The sequence below is a fragment of the Elgaria multicarinata genome, chromosome 17 (genome assembly GCF_023053635.1).
Source record: "Elgaria multicarinata webbii isolate HBS135686 ecotype San Diego chromosome 17, rElgMul1.1.pri, whole genome shotgun sequence".
In the NCBI taxonomy this organism is placed as follows: Eukaryota; Metazoa; Chordata; class Lepidosauria; order Squamata; family Anguidae; genus Elgaria; species Elgaria multicarinata.
The window spans coordinates 16,439,871-16,456,800 of NC_086187.1; positions in this window are offsets into that span (position 1 = coordinate 16,439,871).

The following is a 16,930-nucleotide window of genomic DNA, read 5'->3' on the forward strand; positions in this document are numbered from 1 at the left end:
TTTCTTTGTCTTTTTAATCTGATACATATTTGGTTGGTTGTGGAGCAATAACTTGAACCAGCAGGGCTCTCTGGAGAAGCTGCTCACCCTCAGGATCCTCTCAGGACAATTCAGTGGGTGGGCTCTCTGAGGAGCCACAGAGGCCATAAATCAGTGACTCTTCAAAGCTAGCCAAGCCCAGATAACTGGCTCTGAGGGCATAACAGGCATTGTGGGATGGGGTTTCCCTGGATGGATGGCTCTGGACCATCCATCCAACCACAATGCCTAGCTGTAAGGAAGGCCCCCCCCCTCAGTGCCAGTTATTTGGGCCTGGCAGCTCTCAGGAGAACCATGCCAGATGCTTTCAACATCTTGCTATAAAGTCAATAAAAGGAGATCCTCCTGAACTTCATCGTGGCGTTTCTGGGCCCTTACCTGAGGAGCTGAATGTGAACACAAAACATTTGGCAGGCATCCTGAGTTTGGGGTGCTCTTGCATTGTTCATCCTTGCCTGACAGCTGGTTGGCCACTGTGTGAACAGAGTGCTGGACTAGATGGACCCTTGGTCTGATCCAGCAGGGCTCTTCTGATGTTCTTATGTCCCTGTGTTGATTCTACTTTTACTGAGGTTCTGAAATATCTCGGGAGCAGAGGCACATTGGCACTGTCCTGTAATAAATCAAAGGAGAAGCTGAAGTGCTGCGATTAAACTATTATTGGATGGACGCTCTCCCAGTGCGGAGATGAAGATGGAAGTATCTGATTTCGTATTTACAGATTTTGATTGCGTTGTGACAATATACAACTACCATTCATCAGTGCTAGCTTCAGGAACAGAGAGGGGAATTTTGCCCGTGTAAGAGCTGCCAAGTATAATAAGAGGGCTATAACTTCACTGGAACATTTTGAACACAGAAAAGCATAACAAGGCCATATATCAGACATTCGCACTCCCCGAGATGTCTTCATGATAGCTGGAAGTCTCATTTTTTAATGGATGATATTCCCTTCCCTTCCCACACACCCACGTCTGATGTTGAAGGTCTCCAAAGTAAGATATTCAACATCTACATCAACACTTTCCTTTCGTGAGCTTCTGCACAAATATTGATTGAGAGTTTGACAGATGGGCTCCAGCGGATGATGTGACATCAAGTAAATAAACATGGTTTCAGGAGGGCATCTGTAACTTGCTCACGGATTGAGCTTCTGGTGTATTATTATGATATTTATGTCCCACCTCCTTTCCGGAAGTCTTTCCCAGATGAAATCGATCAAGTCCTCATCTCATTCAGGGGGCAGCCTTTGCTCAGTGATTTAATTAGTTATTTAAATTTATGAGCCATCCAACTGGAAGATGTAGTTTACAATTACAAACCCCCCCCCAATAATAGGACACCCTTGTTGCGAGTGGAGGAGGAAGCATAGAATAAAGACACAGACACAAGAGCTTGGATTAAACTAGGGCCTCTTTATTTAATGGTTTGGGACTGCAATACCTGATGGAACGCCTCTCCCGACATGAACCTACCCATACACTGCGCTCAACATCTAAAGTCCTCCTCCGAGTGCAGCTCGGAGGATGGCAACAAGGGAGAGGGCCTTTTCAGTGATGGCCCCCTGACTGTGTTATGATCTCCCCGATGAGGTTCACCTGGCGCCAACGCTGTTATCTTTCAGGCGCCAGGTCAAGACTTTTCTCTTCTCCCAGGCATTTAACAGCATTTAACAACGCTAAGTTTGTTTTCTAATGGACCCCAGAACTGTTGTTTTTTAAAAATATATACTGATGTTTTTATACTGTTGTTTTAATGTTTCTGATGGTCTTTAAATTTTGTATACTTTTTAATGTTTACTGTTTTAACTTTTGTGAACTGCCCAGAGAGCTTCGGCTGTGGGGCGGTATATAAATGTAAATAAATAAATAAGTAAATTCAACCCTCCTAGGATCTGCACATGAAAGTGCGGGAATTTATTCCTTATCTCAGGCCACTTGCCTGGCATTAAGGGCAAGCCACTCTCCAAAGCAAGCAGTCGGCTAAAGCCGGCTCCTTCCTTATGTGACACTTTGTAAGCGTGGGGAGACCACCCTACGACACCCCCGCCCACTGCCATAAGGGACAGCGAGTAGGTGAAGACAGGAGGGTCTCCAAAGGCATACCATATCATGGCACTTGAGCCGCGGAGCCCCCGAGGAGCAGGCCATCCGATTATGCCAATCACCGTAAAGGTGCCAAAGTGCTCACTATCCCTATCTAATAAAGCCAATTCCCGCACATGTCCCTGCCGTGAATCAACCTAATTACTTACCCTCTCACATAAGACTTCCAGTATGAAGTAGGCAAAACCATCAAGAATGGAAAAAAGTCCTACTCAGCCCTCCCTCGAAAGAGAGCGACTGGCTAATCCCCTACTAGAAGAAGGGTGGGTGTGAGCCGAAATTGAAAGAGGCCGATGCCTCAGGTGGGGCTGCCTTTTATAGGCACAGCCCCTACCCTTCCTCACGTGGTTCCACTTGTACCATGAGGGGTGCCTTCATTCAGCTCCCCCCACCCTTGCAACAGCCGGTCTCACACCCAAACTGTTGGCTGGGTGGAGACCAGGTTTCTAGCAAGATTGGACCTAGCCATAAATCTCTACATCTAGCGGTAAAGCAGCAGTTTCTACAGCTGAAACTCTCCCCACAGCCTGAGTTCAATCCCAGCGGAAGCTGGTTCTCAGGCAGCCAGCTCTGGTTGACTCAGCCTTCCATCCTCCCGAGGTCGGTAAAATGAGTACCCAGTTAGCTGGGGGAAAGGTAATAATGGCCAGGGAAGGCAACGGCAAACCACCCCGCTATAAGGCCTGCCAAGAAAATGTCAGCAAAAGCTGATGTCCCTCCAAGAGTCAATAATGACTCAGTGCTTGCACGAGAGGTTCCTTTCCTTTCCCTAGCCAAGAGAAGACACTATCCCAGATTTGAGGACTGCCCATCCGTGGCAACTCTGGAGAACATCAAGACCCAAGCACCTCTTGCAGGGCAGTCAAGGAAACTATGCGTTTTCAGCGGAGATCATTGGCAGCGGCAAGAGTTGTGTAAGTTTGGACTTCCAGGCGGTCTCTCTTAATCAATGACACAGCAGCATTTTGGTTTTAATATGAAGCTTCTCTTAATAAAGAAAGATCGCTGACTCTGGAGGAAATATAGGTTGGGCTTCAGTAGCACACACCAGGTAGCTTGTCAGCTTCGCTATAACCCAGCATTACAATCCATTAATTACTAAATGAGGAAATGCAAAATCCCAGCGTTCAACAGCATTTGTCTACGTCTCAAGCACAATTAAGCGAACAGAAGAGCCTGCGTAACAAATCTGCAGTTTCGGCTTAATTTTTGTCCCTGCTTCTCAAAACATGGTTAGGGCTTACGTGTAGATGGGATTTTTAGAAGCTGGACCGATTGATTGATCCTCACTAAGTCTCAGGAAAAAAAACAAAATACACACGTTAATTTACATGTAGAGATGCAAATATTGGCACGGTAATTTGAATTTAATTAGAAATACAATATTGCTCACCAAAATGGCGAAGGCTGTAACGGGGCCATGCCTGCACTATTGATTAAAAAGGGGGTTATTCTTCATGGCTTCCACCCAAAGAAACTCTGGGCATTATAATTCTTGGAAGAGTTTCACTAACAAGGAATCAGCAGCACCTCTCAGAAAAATGACAAATCCCAGGGCTTTGAGGTCAGAAGACGCAACTGTGAAACACGTTCAGATCAACCACGCTTCTGATTAAGGCAACGGCGTCTTTCCCAAATCAGCCATGCAATTCAAATGACATGTTGGGGATTTCTTTGAATTGCAACTGTCAGGTGCAACGCCTTTGGGGTTGGTGGTGACATTACAAAACGCAAAGCCGTTCCCTACGGAAGCTGCGAGGGACATTCACATTTCAAGGAAGTCCTCTCTTCTGGCAAACTTGAACGCAAAAGTGTCAGAAGTCTTTCAGCTCACGGTCCAGATTCCATTTCGGAGAAGCTCCTGGAGACCAAAGAGGAAAGGGGGCAGGACCAAACCAAAGGCGGCCATCTGAGCTTCTACTGCCACTAAGCCATAAGAGAGGGCATTTCAACCTCTTAGAGCGAGTGGAAAGCAGGAAACCACCAAATGATAAATGGCCAGATGAAAGGGGCAGGGCCAGAGAAAGAGGTGTGGCCATCTGCAGAACCACAGTGGGCCAAATTTGGCCCATGGGCTGGTGGTTGTACACCCCTGCAGTAAATACACAGTGTTCTCCTTTCCCAAATTGGAAATCCAAACCATTCTCTTTTCATATTCTAATTAATAAGCGCCCTGCTGGATCAGACTGAGTGTCCATCTAGTTCAGCACTCTGTTCACATAGTGGCCAACCAGCCATCGGCCAGGGACCAACAAAGCAGGACATGGTGCAACTGCACCCTCGCACCCACCTTCCCCAACAAACTGGTGCACGTAGGTTTCTTGCCTCGGACACTGGAGGTAGAACATTACCATCAGGGCTAGTAGTCATTGATAGCCTTCTCCTCCAGGAATTTATCCAACCCCCTTTGAAAGCCTTCCAAATTGGTGGCCATCATGACGTCTGGTGGTAATGAATTCCATAATTTAACTCTGTGCTGTGTGAAGAAGTCCTTCCTTTTATTTGTCCTGAACCTCCCACTAATCAACTTCATGAGATGACCCATTTGGGTTGTAGTATTATGGGAGAGGGAGAAAAATGTTTCCCTATCCACCTTCTCCGCCCCCACACATAATTTTGCACCCCTCTATCATGTCTCCCCTTAGCCTCCTTTTTCCCAAGCTAAACGATCCCAGATGTTGTCACCTTCCCTCGTCTTGCTGTCATTTTGGTTCTGCCAAGGGCTTTGGCATTGAAGCAGCTCGCAAGAACTCACCTGCGTCTTTGCAACCATGTGGGTTTGGGGGAGTACCAGGAGGAGCTTAATGTTATAACCATCCTCAAAAGCAACCATCTGGACATGGTTGGCCGACAACCACATCCCTGGAAACTTTCAACTCGGTCTAAAATCAGAGGATTTTAACCTTCCTGACTGTTAGAGCAGTACGACAATGGAATCAGTTACCTAGGGAGGTGGTGGGCTCTCCCACACTAGAGGCCTTCAAGAGGCAGCTGGACAGCCATCTGTCGGGAATGCTTTAGGGTGGATTCCTGCATTGAGCAGGGGGTTGGACTCGATGGCCTTGTAGGCCCCTTCCAACTCTGCTATTCTATGATTCTATGATTCTATGATCCTTTTGTCATCGTGAACATGTTCCTGAGCAACTCAAGCTGTAGGCTGGACAGAAGGAGCCGGCAATGAAGAAATTTCCATCTGTGAATATCACTTGCACAAACACAGATTACTTTCACCCAGAGTGTGGGAGAGCTGCCTCCACAAATTTAACATGTTGCATCACATCTATTGACACTTCCAGCACCTTTTACACACACACACACACACACACACACACACACACACACACACACACCAAAATACAAAAATAAATGCTGATTCAGCACCATGGATTCTGAGGATATGATGCACACAAATACAGCTAAATTATACCACCAGTGTGGTGGTGTAGTGGCTAAAGTGTCCGAATGGGAGTCGGGAGATCCGAGTTCTAGTCCCCGCTAACCCATGGAAACCCACTACATGACTTTGGGCCAGTCACAGACTCTCCGCCCAACCCACCTCACAGGGTGGTTGTTGTGAGGATAAAATGGAGAGGAGGAGAATTACGTACAGTTCCTTGGAGGAAAAAAGGCGGGATTATTAATATTGGGAATTGTAGGACTTTTTTTCTGTCTAAACATGCATAGAATTGCACTGTAAGAGGGTTTAAGTTACCTCCAGGAAAGCTAGAATAGGCTTGATGCAAACTGACTGAGATGGATTTGTACTGTAATAAAATATTGATTTGCTGTATTGCATTTGGCACATTGTAAAAATAAATGAATGCAATAATAAAATAAATAAACAAACCAGGGAACACTATTGATGCTGTGTTAGCTAGGGGTGTAGTGGAACCAAGGTTCACAGGGTCGAAGCGCTGGGACGTTTTGATTAGCAGGGACGGTGGCATTTTCTGCCACCCCTCCCAAACTTAGCTGTTCCCTCTGAGCTTAGATGCAATCCTCAACAGTAGCTGGGAGGGGAGGGGGGAGAGAAGGATGTCCCCAGTAGCGATATAATACTGAGAGCTATCCAATGCAAGCATATAACACACACACACACACATACACACACACACACACAAACACACACACACAGATGGATTGACACAGATTTCTACATTTGGGGGCTCTCCTTGTGAGCACAATCCATAGTGAGTCAATCCAATATGCGGATTCTGTGTTGTTGTTGTTTTAATGGTGGTTTCTTGGTCAGAGAGGGGAATTTCCCCTCACCTGCTTGCCACCTGATCCTTTTTAAACTGGAGAAGGCAGGTATCGAACCTGGGTCCTTACGATTGCAAACTATGTGTTTTGAGTTTGCCAGTATCCTGTAATGCCTTGGCTTAGGGCTCCCAAGGGAGACTAGGTTGCAGCTGTGTTACTGGACGGGCCAGATCATCTCTGGTGAAGTAAGGTCACATCCAGTGAGGCAAGGTCTCATGCAATAGGCAGGACAAGGCAGGGCTAAAGGCAGCAGGACCTTGGACAGATCATTGTGACAGGTATGAGCTGGAACTCACTCAAGAAAAATAGTTGTCTCAGCAACATGCAGAGGACGTCGCATGTCTTATGAAGGCTGGCTGGTCTGGAGCTGTTGTTAACCCCACCCCTCTGAGGAGCTATCTGCCATTGCCCAGTTCTCCTACGGCATGGGGACAGTGAGGACTGCATTGGAGGGGTGCCCTCTGAGTCCAAGGAGTCTGGTAAAGCCATATCTTCTGGCCTGGAAGGTCCCAGAATAGCAGATGATGGGTTCCTGGATGAATCCTCCTCCCACTGAGTCTTTCTCTGAGTCAGAGGGAGAATCAGGGCTGGAGAACATGACAACCAGGTGCAATGGACAACATGACACCCATGTCTTTAAATGCTTCATAGCAGGGTGGATTTGGTTGGATAAGACAAACACAGGAACCTGCCTTGTACCAGGTCCAACTATTGTTCCACCTGGCCCAGCACCATCCACTCTGACAGGCAGAGGTCTGATGAAACACCTGCTACCTAAGAGCCTTTTAAACTGGTGATGCCAAGGCTTGAATTTGGGGCCTCCTGCATGCAAAGCAAGCGGTTTACCACCGAGCTATAGTCCCTCCCTCGGTCTGATCCAACGGGGCTCTTCTCAGGTGCTTGAGCAGGCAGGCAGGTGTGTGTAGCACATTCATACTGAGTGATCCATTGGTGAATTTCTCAAGCAAACCATTATGGCTGAAATGCACCCTAATCCACCTCTCTTGGTTTGACTACCTGTAAATAGCAGCTTTTCTTTATTTTGCAAGCGAACATATTACATGTGATAACCTGGATTATCTATCTATCTATCTATCTATCTATCTATCTATCTATCTATCTATCTATCAAACATCTATGTGTCAAACAAGGGATGGAAGAGTAGCTGTGTTGTTTTTTCTAATTATACCAGCAAGCCCCAGGCAAATACATTAGCCTTCAGATCTCTTGCTTTCACTTACAATCTAGACAACTCACCCCCTTTCAAAATGCCAGTTGTATTTATTGTCTCATGATGTTTATATGGACTGAAAATGAACAATTAGCAGAACGTGACTTAACGCAACGTGAACGTTTTTGAAGTAGCTCAAAAGAAAGATGCATTTATTTCTTCCAGTGCTTTATCTAGGAAGTAAAAGCTTTTAGAAGTGGTTGAAATAGCACCAAAGAGATTTCTGGGAGAGACTGGCTGAGGCATTTACTTGTATCTCACGTCTGGATCTGGGAAGAAGATCCTTCAACAACTCTTATAGAGTGTGCAGCACTGAAGAGCGCCATCAATTCATTCTGTTAATCTTACATTTAAGGAAGAGCAGCTACATCAATGAGTCAAATTCGACCAGACTCCTCAAGTTGTATGCTGTTGCATGTCACAGGTTGCCAAGCAATACAAAATGTATAGGTCTGCCGACATCCAACGCCACCCAAACACACACAAAATATATATTGCAACACACATCACAGTTGGCCAGGCTGAACTTGGGTAATCGTGTATCTCATCTGTCACCTGCTGGCAACTGATAAAATCATTGGATGAGGGGTACGTCCTTTGGGTGAAAGCAGTTGATCAATACAATGCTGCCAAAAGAAGTCAGAAGCACAAAATGCCCACGCAGGAGTAGGGATGCGTAAATCGTCCAAACTTGAGCTCCCCAAAGTTCTCTGAACTTGTATCAAATCTCATTCTCACCTGAGTCCTCATCATAGAATCATAGAATAGTAGAGTTGGAAGGGGCCTATAAGGCCATCAAGTCCAACCCCCTGCTCAATCAGATTACGAGCGTATTTTATGCATATTTTATTCCATGCGTATTTTATGCATTATTTACCCCCAAAATGCATGTATCAGTTGTGTCCATCTTGGAACTGGTTGCCTTCTTCTCTCACTGATTAAAGCGTGTTTGTGTGCATTTTTCAAATGTGTTTTATTAATGAGCATTTTTCAAATCTATGCATGTTGGCGAATACTGTTTGTTTGTTTGTTTTGGTCCGTGAATTACATCAAAAGTGTGTCTTGAGTCCAGGCTTGGTCCAGAAGGTGCAAACTTTATCAAAAACAAATTACTCATATATCCCTACTCAGTGAGGGAGGGGGAATTGCCAATAATATAATAACAGCAGTTGGCTTCAATAGTAATGGTCAGTTCTGGGGAAAATGCAGCAAAATTGGGAATCAGGCACCACTGGGCAACAGAGCTGTGCCTGCAATTGCCTTCTGAGCCAGCCTGCGTGACAGAGAATTACTGGAAGCAAGATTGACAGATCAACAAGAAATGAACACTAAGCTAAGCTGAGACTTATGGGAGAACAGCAAGCACCCAGCAGCTGTGGGGAGACTGGCTCAAGTTGGTTTGGAAGAAATAAGAACATCAGAAAAGCCAGGGTCCATCTCAACCAGAATTCTGTTTAGACTGTTGTCAACCAGCTGCCCGTGGCAAATCCACAAGCAGGACAGGAGAGCAACAGCACCCTCCAGCCCATGTTCCCCATCCTGGAGGTAGCATATAGCCACCAGGATTAGTAGCCATTGGTAGCCATGACTCCTCCATGAATTTGTCCAACCCCCTTTTAGTTATTATCAATGCCATCCAAATGGCCATCACTACCTCTTGCAGTAGCAAATTCCATCATTTAACTATGCAGTGTGTGAACAAGTTCTTTTTATCTCTTCTGAATCTCCTACAAATCAGCTTCATGAAATGACCCCCATTGGCTTCTAGTATTATGAAAGAGAGGGGGAAATGTCTCCCTATTCACTTTCTCCACACCAGAATGTAACCTGGAATAGGAAAGAGTCACCTGGATTAGGAAAAGACCACCAGGGGTTTTTAGTCCAATAACAGCTTTGAGGCCTGCAGGTTCTCCAACTGTGGTGTAGACAATAGTGAGCGAAATGGGTTGTCCATGTCAATAACAAGAATCTAACTTGGAGAGCAATCCTATGGTCCCTGGGGGAGCATCCCAGAGACCAAAGGAATGCTCAGAAGAACCTGCCAAGATTGGACACAGCAGAAACTTTCCAAGGTCGGAAACAACCCTTCCAAGGTCAGAGACAACCCTTCCAAAGTCAGAGACAACCCTACTGAAGTCAGAGACAACCCTTCCGAAGTCAGACAACCCTTTGGACGTTGGAGACAACCCTTCCAAGGTCGGCGACAACCCTTCCGAGGTCAGAGACAACCCTTCCGAGGTCAGAGACAACCCTTCGGAGGTTGGAGACAACCCTTCGGAGGTTGGAGACAACCCTTTGGAGGTCGGAGACAACCCTTCGGAGGTCAGAGACAACCCGAGGTCAGAGACAACGCTTCCGAGGTCAGACACAACCCTTCGGAGGTCGAAGACAACCCTTCGGAGGTCAGAGACATTCAGCCCCCTTCTCCTTCCAGTCAGAGCAGAAAGAACCATGCTGGCTGCCATCTGAGGTGGAAAAATCAATCTCAGAGAGAGGAAAAAGGGCGTTCTGGTGGGCAAGGAGGGGAGGAAACCACAGAGCTAGGATTCAAGTTATCCAGTACCTCCTCTAACCTCCTTCCCTCCTCCTCTGATGTGCTCTTGCTAGACAGGCTGAAAAGCCCATCTAGCGAAAATCAGGAAAGACAGAGGATGACGTGAGGATTACCTCCATCATCCTTCCTGCCCTGCTGGCTTCAGCTTGGCAGGGCACAGACTTCTTGGAAACCTCTGCATTCGAAGGTTTCCAAGCAGTGAGGGTGCAATCAATAGGACTGTGCCCTTAGGATTGCGCCCTTAGTTTGTTTTCCAGGAACCATTCAAACCTTGGTGCGCTTGCATTACATTCCTACTGAAGTCATTAGAAAACATCTCACCAATTTAAATAGACTGTGATGCTACTCCTGAAAGCAAACACAACATTCTCTTGCAAAAGAAACAGAATACAATAAGGTATCTCTTAAACATAAAAAACGTCATTTATTCTATTGCAAACCAGCATTATTTTCTAGCCAGATTATAATAAAATTGCCACAGGAATATTTTTGTTTGCAAAAGAAATATTAATACACAAGCGTGTCTTAGAAAATTATATGTACATAAGTTTTTAAATTATATAGCTTGAGTTAAAATAACATCGTTTATTGATGGAGCTCTGACTACCCTATATACATATGCTATCTGAGAAGTAATACTATATTTCTTATGCTCAAAGCTTAAAACAAAAGAAAATAAACAATTTGCCTTCATTGCTGGCCTGGTCCCAGGTATAAAAGTAGTAGTTACTTTCAATATTGGGGATATTAGAAAAGAGTAGGTAAATTGTGTCTTAGGAGATTTTGGTTTTCTGTCATTTAATTACATTGAGAGCCATCTGAATTTACCATTTCCAGTTATTCAATATTCACTGGAGAAAATGAATGTCAGCAAATGATTACCGAAGGCCCTGATGCATATATCTCAGCGGTGGAATGCACAGAAGAATTGATTATACATGGACTGAGACAACCAGGGTTGAAGCAACTTTATGGAAATAAGAGATAAGATTTCTCCTTTCATTGTAACAGGAAGAACATTTCAGTCCATTATTAATAGCAGGACAGAGCGGCAAAAGCAAAAAACAACAACCACAACCCAGATCATACGAATAGAGAAATGTAGCAATAGATTTCCCAGAGGTCCTGTAAAACATACACTACAGACCTAGCAATTTCAGTTAGCCCTTATTAACTTGAACACATGAATCAGTTCAAATATGGCCAGTCATAACATGCGTAATGTCCTGGGAGTCCGTCACTGACCCAGACATAGACAAAAGTTGAGCACCGGTGGTGTTGATGGAAGTGGCCGTGTTGAGTTGGGGTCCGGTTCTGCCAGGTCCAAGTTATCCAGATGAAACAAGCCACTTGCGCGAAAAAGACGACAGTTCATTGATGGAAAAGGGATGCAGAATATCTACATGCAGAGAAAGGTAGCACCTCCTTCCAGCTAAACAAACTCTCATGGCTGGGTGTCTATGGGGGGGTGAGGTGGCATGACAGATGGGAGCCGTCCCTTTGAGCCAAAGCTGGTTCTCCAGGCCGGTAGCGCACACCGTTCCTCCTGAAGCGAGACCAAAGGATGAAGCCTGTGCATTGGATATTATAGGCTCCTCTGCTAGATGCCTGCCTGCCTCCCTCCCTCTCAGGAGCTGACAGGCTGCATCTCTCCCCACAATCTTTCAGAAGAAACAGGTTCTCAAAGCATCTCAGCTTGGGGAAATAATGGACTTGGTTAGGAGTGAAAACCTCCCAACTCGTCTGGAGATAAGACTCCATGAGAAAAGGATAACGTAACTAGTAGGGGTGTGCACGGACCCCCCCCCCCCGATCCGCCCCGTGGGCCGATCAGAAAATTTCGAATCAGGCCCGCGCCGCTCCGCCCATAGTCCGCTCCTCTTCGCCACGGACCTCCGGCTCCAAATCGGAACTCCACAGTGGAGGGGAGTGGCACCAGGCAAGGCCCCCTCCCTCCTCTCCCTTACCTGCAGAGCCCGGTAAGGGACCAAGGGGGAGGGAGCCTTACCTGCGTCCGCGGTCCCTCGGCTTCTTCAATTGAGCCCATGGCTCAACCAGGAAGTCTGGGCCGCAAGTGCATGGTTTAAGTGACAGGCATCACCTGTCACTTAAACAGAATGACTGGGATCCAGGAAGGAAGCATCACATAGGGCCAGGAAGGCTTTCCCAAAGCCGGCTCCGAAACGGGAGGAATGAACCCATGAAATCATGGAGCAGCCGCCAGCAATGGGAGACTCTTCCATATGTTGGGCTCTGTTCACAGCCAGGGTAGAGCCTTGGCCATCATATACAGCGATCTTTGTAAACTGTGTAGAGAAGTATAGAGATGTAATAAATGGAAAGAAAACCAGGGGCCATAAATCAACTCCTTTTTGGCACAGTAGGCTATACACCACACACACACACACACACACACACACAAGGTTCTGTAGCAACGTTCCTCAACCTGGTGCCTTCCAGATGTGTTGGACTACAACTCCCATCACCACAAGCATGACCATTTTTTGAAGGCACTAGGTTATAAGGAAGGCTAATGGGACGCAATGTCAGGAAGCAGTGAAGGAAAGAATTCAGCCAAATTTGTGCATTTCAGTAACATGTAACTATAATGGGTTAGATCCAGTCTTAGGCGTGCTTAGCGTAGACTGGGGATGTCGGAGAAATCTGTTGGGGGGTAGAGTTTGATGGGTTTTCCTAGGCTCAGCACCCCCACCAGACTGTGTTTTGGTTTTCCACTGCAGCACCCAATTCAGTCTGCAATGAGTTAGGCCAATTCATAGATTTCTCAGGAATTTTGCACATTTGGGGGGGGGGGGGGATTCTCCAATTTGTGTAGATTTCTGAGCAATTTGCAAAAAATCACGCCCCAAAATTTGTGCAAACGTTTGAGCAATTTTCACAAACGATGGCCGAGTTTGCGCAAATTACAGCCTTTTTTGTAATTTGCACAGATTGTTGAGATATTTCTGCAAATGGCCTAAAAAGCCCAAAAATAACCAATTTCTGAGCAATAGAGATCCCTGGAGTAGACCGATTGAAATCCATGAGTCATGGCTAATTTAAGTTCAACTGATTTCCGTGGATCAACTCTAAGCATGACTCAAAGATCCAACCCAATATATATTTTCTTTTCATTTGGAACTGTTGCACTTTAATAGATATTAAAGCGATATTTTAGGCATCACCCATCTTCAGTGCTTGCAAAGCCAAGGGTATTATTGAACAGGTACTAAATTAAAATTGAGAAAGGTGGAACAGGCCAAAAATAAGGTAACGAGGAAATAGGAGGGGAGAAAATAAAGTTAATTCTTCGTTCACAGAGTAAAGGAGGGAGCTTGCGTGCGTTTTGGGGGTGACTCACCCAAAGGCCAGCAAGGATGAAAGTGTCTTATTACTCGAAAGAACTCACTGCTCTTGTCTGATGAACCCAGCTCATCTCTGCAACAGCATTTCAGATACACCCTTATAACTGGAACATTACCAGAGTGCAAGAAACTGGTACATTCCACTTGGTGCAGTGGCTGTTAAGATGCTATAAGGCTAGCCGTGGATCATAAGCTATGTCAGTCCTACTTGAGACTCAATGAAAGGGAGCTTTATTTAGGCAAACATTAGATGCAACCCCGTGCATGTCTGTAGCAGCAAGAGTGTCTTGTAGCGCCTTAAAAACTAGCACATTTATGAGGGCACAAGCGTCAATGAGCTAAAGTCCCCTTCATTAGAGGGTCGGAAATGCCGGAAGGATTGTGTTCTCACCAATTGCTGCTCTTGTGAACAGCCACTTAAATTTTCTGCTCTCTACATCTTTTCTCTCCTTGGCACCTGAAAAAGACACTTGCAGGGTCTTGCTATTTACTGTGTTATCTGTACAGCACCATGTACATTGATGGTGCTATATAAATAAATAATAATAATAATAATAATAATGATGAGGAGGACTCTCGTCCAGGAGTGGGCAGAAGGTAGATCAGGATCCACTGGGAGATCTCTGGATGATTTGCAGTAGATCGGTAATTGTTTCTTGGCAAGAAGAAAGCGGATTTCCTTGGCCCTCCCTCCCTTCCACATCAGGTTGTGACAATCTTAAATCGCAAGTAACTCAGATGTAGATTTGCACTTGTATATTCAGGTCACTCCACTCATTGGCTCCGACCCGTGGGCCAACATATTGCATCTGTCTTCACTCCTTCCCCATAGTTTTCATTTTGTACATCACTCCCACTGGTGGACTTCGCGGTTAGGGCTGGTGTCAAGGATAGGCACGGTCGGGCAATTGCCGAGGGACCACGTCCCAGCAGGGGCCCACTGACGAGAGCCTTCCAGATTTACTCCTCCTCTTCACCATTGCATCTAGCTTGTTAGCCTGCCTCTTCTCTGGCCCAGAAAATGGTGGTGGTGAGAAGAAGGCACTCCTTGAATCTCTGCCTGCTCAACAAGCAATGGTGTGAAAGAAGATGGGGAGAAACAGCAGCTGGTGGTGAGCAGGTAGACTCATTGAGGGAGGGGCCCCCATTGTTTTACGGGCATTAGTAGAACAAATAAACCAACCAGTAGATCCTACAAGCCTGAAGTCTGCCCATGCCTGCCCATCCATGAACGCTTATGCTAGAATAAATGGTTTCGCCTTCAAGGTTCTACAAGACTATTTGTTGTTTCTGCTATAAAAAAAGCTTTAAAATCCGGAGATTGTTATAGGGGTGGTAGGATTTTTAGGCCTGGGTTTACAACCACCCAAAGAGTTTCAAATTCATTTAAAACCAACCCACCTCTCCCAACAAAGAAATTACTGAAGGCTATGGAACGAAGGATTCGGTTCTTAAGATCATTCACCTTCTATAGCCTTTGCTCCTCAGTCTCCCTAGGCGCTTTGAGTTTTCAAAGACGGTATTTCAAATACGGAGTTGTGGCTAGGGCAAAAGCAGGGACCTCCAGAACAGAATCAGAGTGGATCTGGAAGGAAAGTAATAAATAGTGCCACTAGCAGTTGAAGGAGAAATCAGAGAACTCTGTTAGGAACAACGGAACTCATTGACTGCTTAGAACATTTGGAGTCAGGCTGCCAAATTCCTGCAGGCTTTCTAACCATGTCAGAAATTCAGAGGGAATCTCTCTTTTAGAGCAGCTAAGATATTCAAACCACTGCCTGCAACTTATCTCTCTTCCTCTGTTCAGACATACCCACCCCGCTCTTTTTAAAATACTGATTTTCAAAAATTCTGGATCTGGTCTGCCTACGTTCTCAGATCTGAAATACTTTTAAGTTGGCTATCACTTTCGACATCATTAATACGACGCGACAAGGAACTTCTCATTACCAGTTCAGCCGCTGCGGATTCGAAGTCCCCATTTATTATTGCTGTACTGAGCCAGTCAACTGTAGTCCTTAATACATTCCTATTCATTTCGTTTGACAGCTAACAACTAAACATCTTTCCCTATACAATGAAGCATTCGCTTCGCGACGGCAAATGGAACCTTTGCATACGGGTTCCCTGCGTGAGCCAAATTCCAAATTTACTGCCATTGTGCATTATCTCTCGACGGCTTGCTGCATTAAACTCCGTCACCGTGTTTTATGACTGGCGGTCTCTTTCTCAAATTGAAGCAATTTGTTTATTGCAATTCCTCTAGCAATATGCCGTAGCAAATAGGGAGAGCCTTAGGAATTATTCATCCTTTTTAACAAGATGTGATATAATGGACATCTTTGGAGTTAAGCCTTCCGCACAGTTTCATTATGTGGTCTTAGATAAATCTAGATTTTGGAAGTTTGGCTTAATAAAAGCATTAAGGCCATATGCAGCACAATTTGATAGCTCTTGATGCACAGGCATGTAATAGAGGGAATACATCCATTACAAAACGGATGAGAAAAGAAGACCATTTCTAAACAGGTGACTAAACTTTTGCTTTTATTTCCTGCAGACGGACCTACCTGCTTACCAGAGGAGGAACTATCCAAAAGTCAAAGACTGCCCTACCCCAGAACCTCAAAAGAACTGAGAGGTTATCCTAACTAACATCATTTCGCCAGATTTCAAGAAGGCAACCCACGATCACTAGATTTTGAAATGGTCTAATGAATGGCCCTAGTAAGAATTCCAAACCATCCTTATATATGTCAGACATGATCCACTGATGCTTCCAAAAAATTATCTCCAAGTTCCCTAAAGATTTTCCAGATTTGAGCTTCCTCAAACGTCTGCGGAACCATCATTATGTTGAAGTCACGGCTTCCAGGAGAACAGTTAACAGAAGGCTATAAATAGTTTTTGGCTAAATATTAGGATAAACTTCCGAATGATAAAGAGCTGTTTGGTAGTGGTGGGATTCTCCTTCAAAGGAGGTCTTTAAACAAGGGCCGAACAACCATGTGTCAGAGATGTTGTAGTTGAGCAATGATCTGGAGGATCTCCATGGAGACTAGAGGTCCTCCAAGGAGGACTAGAAGTCCTCAAGGTCCTTTCCAATTCTAGAAGAAGAGGAACATTATATCAGCAGCACATTACAGTATTCCATTTCCAGGCAATATTTTTCCCTGCTCACTCTAGATCTCAGTGTTTCTTCTCCATGAAAGAACTTTGTTAACTAGGAGTGCATTTTCAAAATTCAGTTGGACATTCCTCTCCCCTATTCACATTCTGGAAACATCTGCTGGAAAGGCAAGAGGACAAAGACATGTGTTTTTGTACTGTGGGACACAGGGTCCAGAGATAAAATTGTGTCTTAGCAATTCAA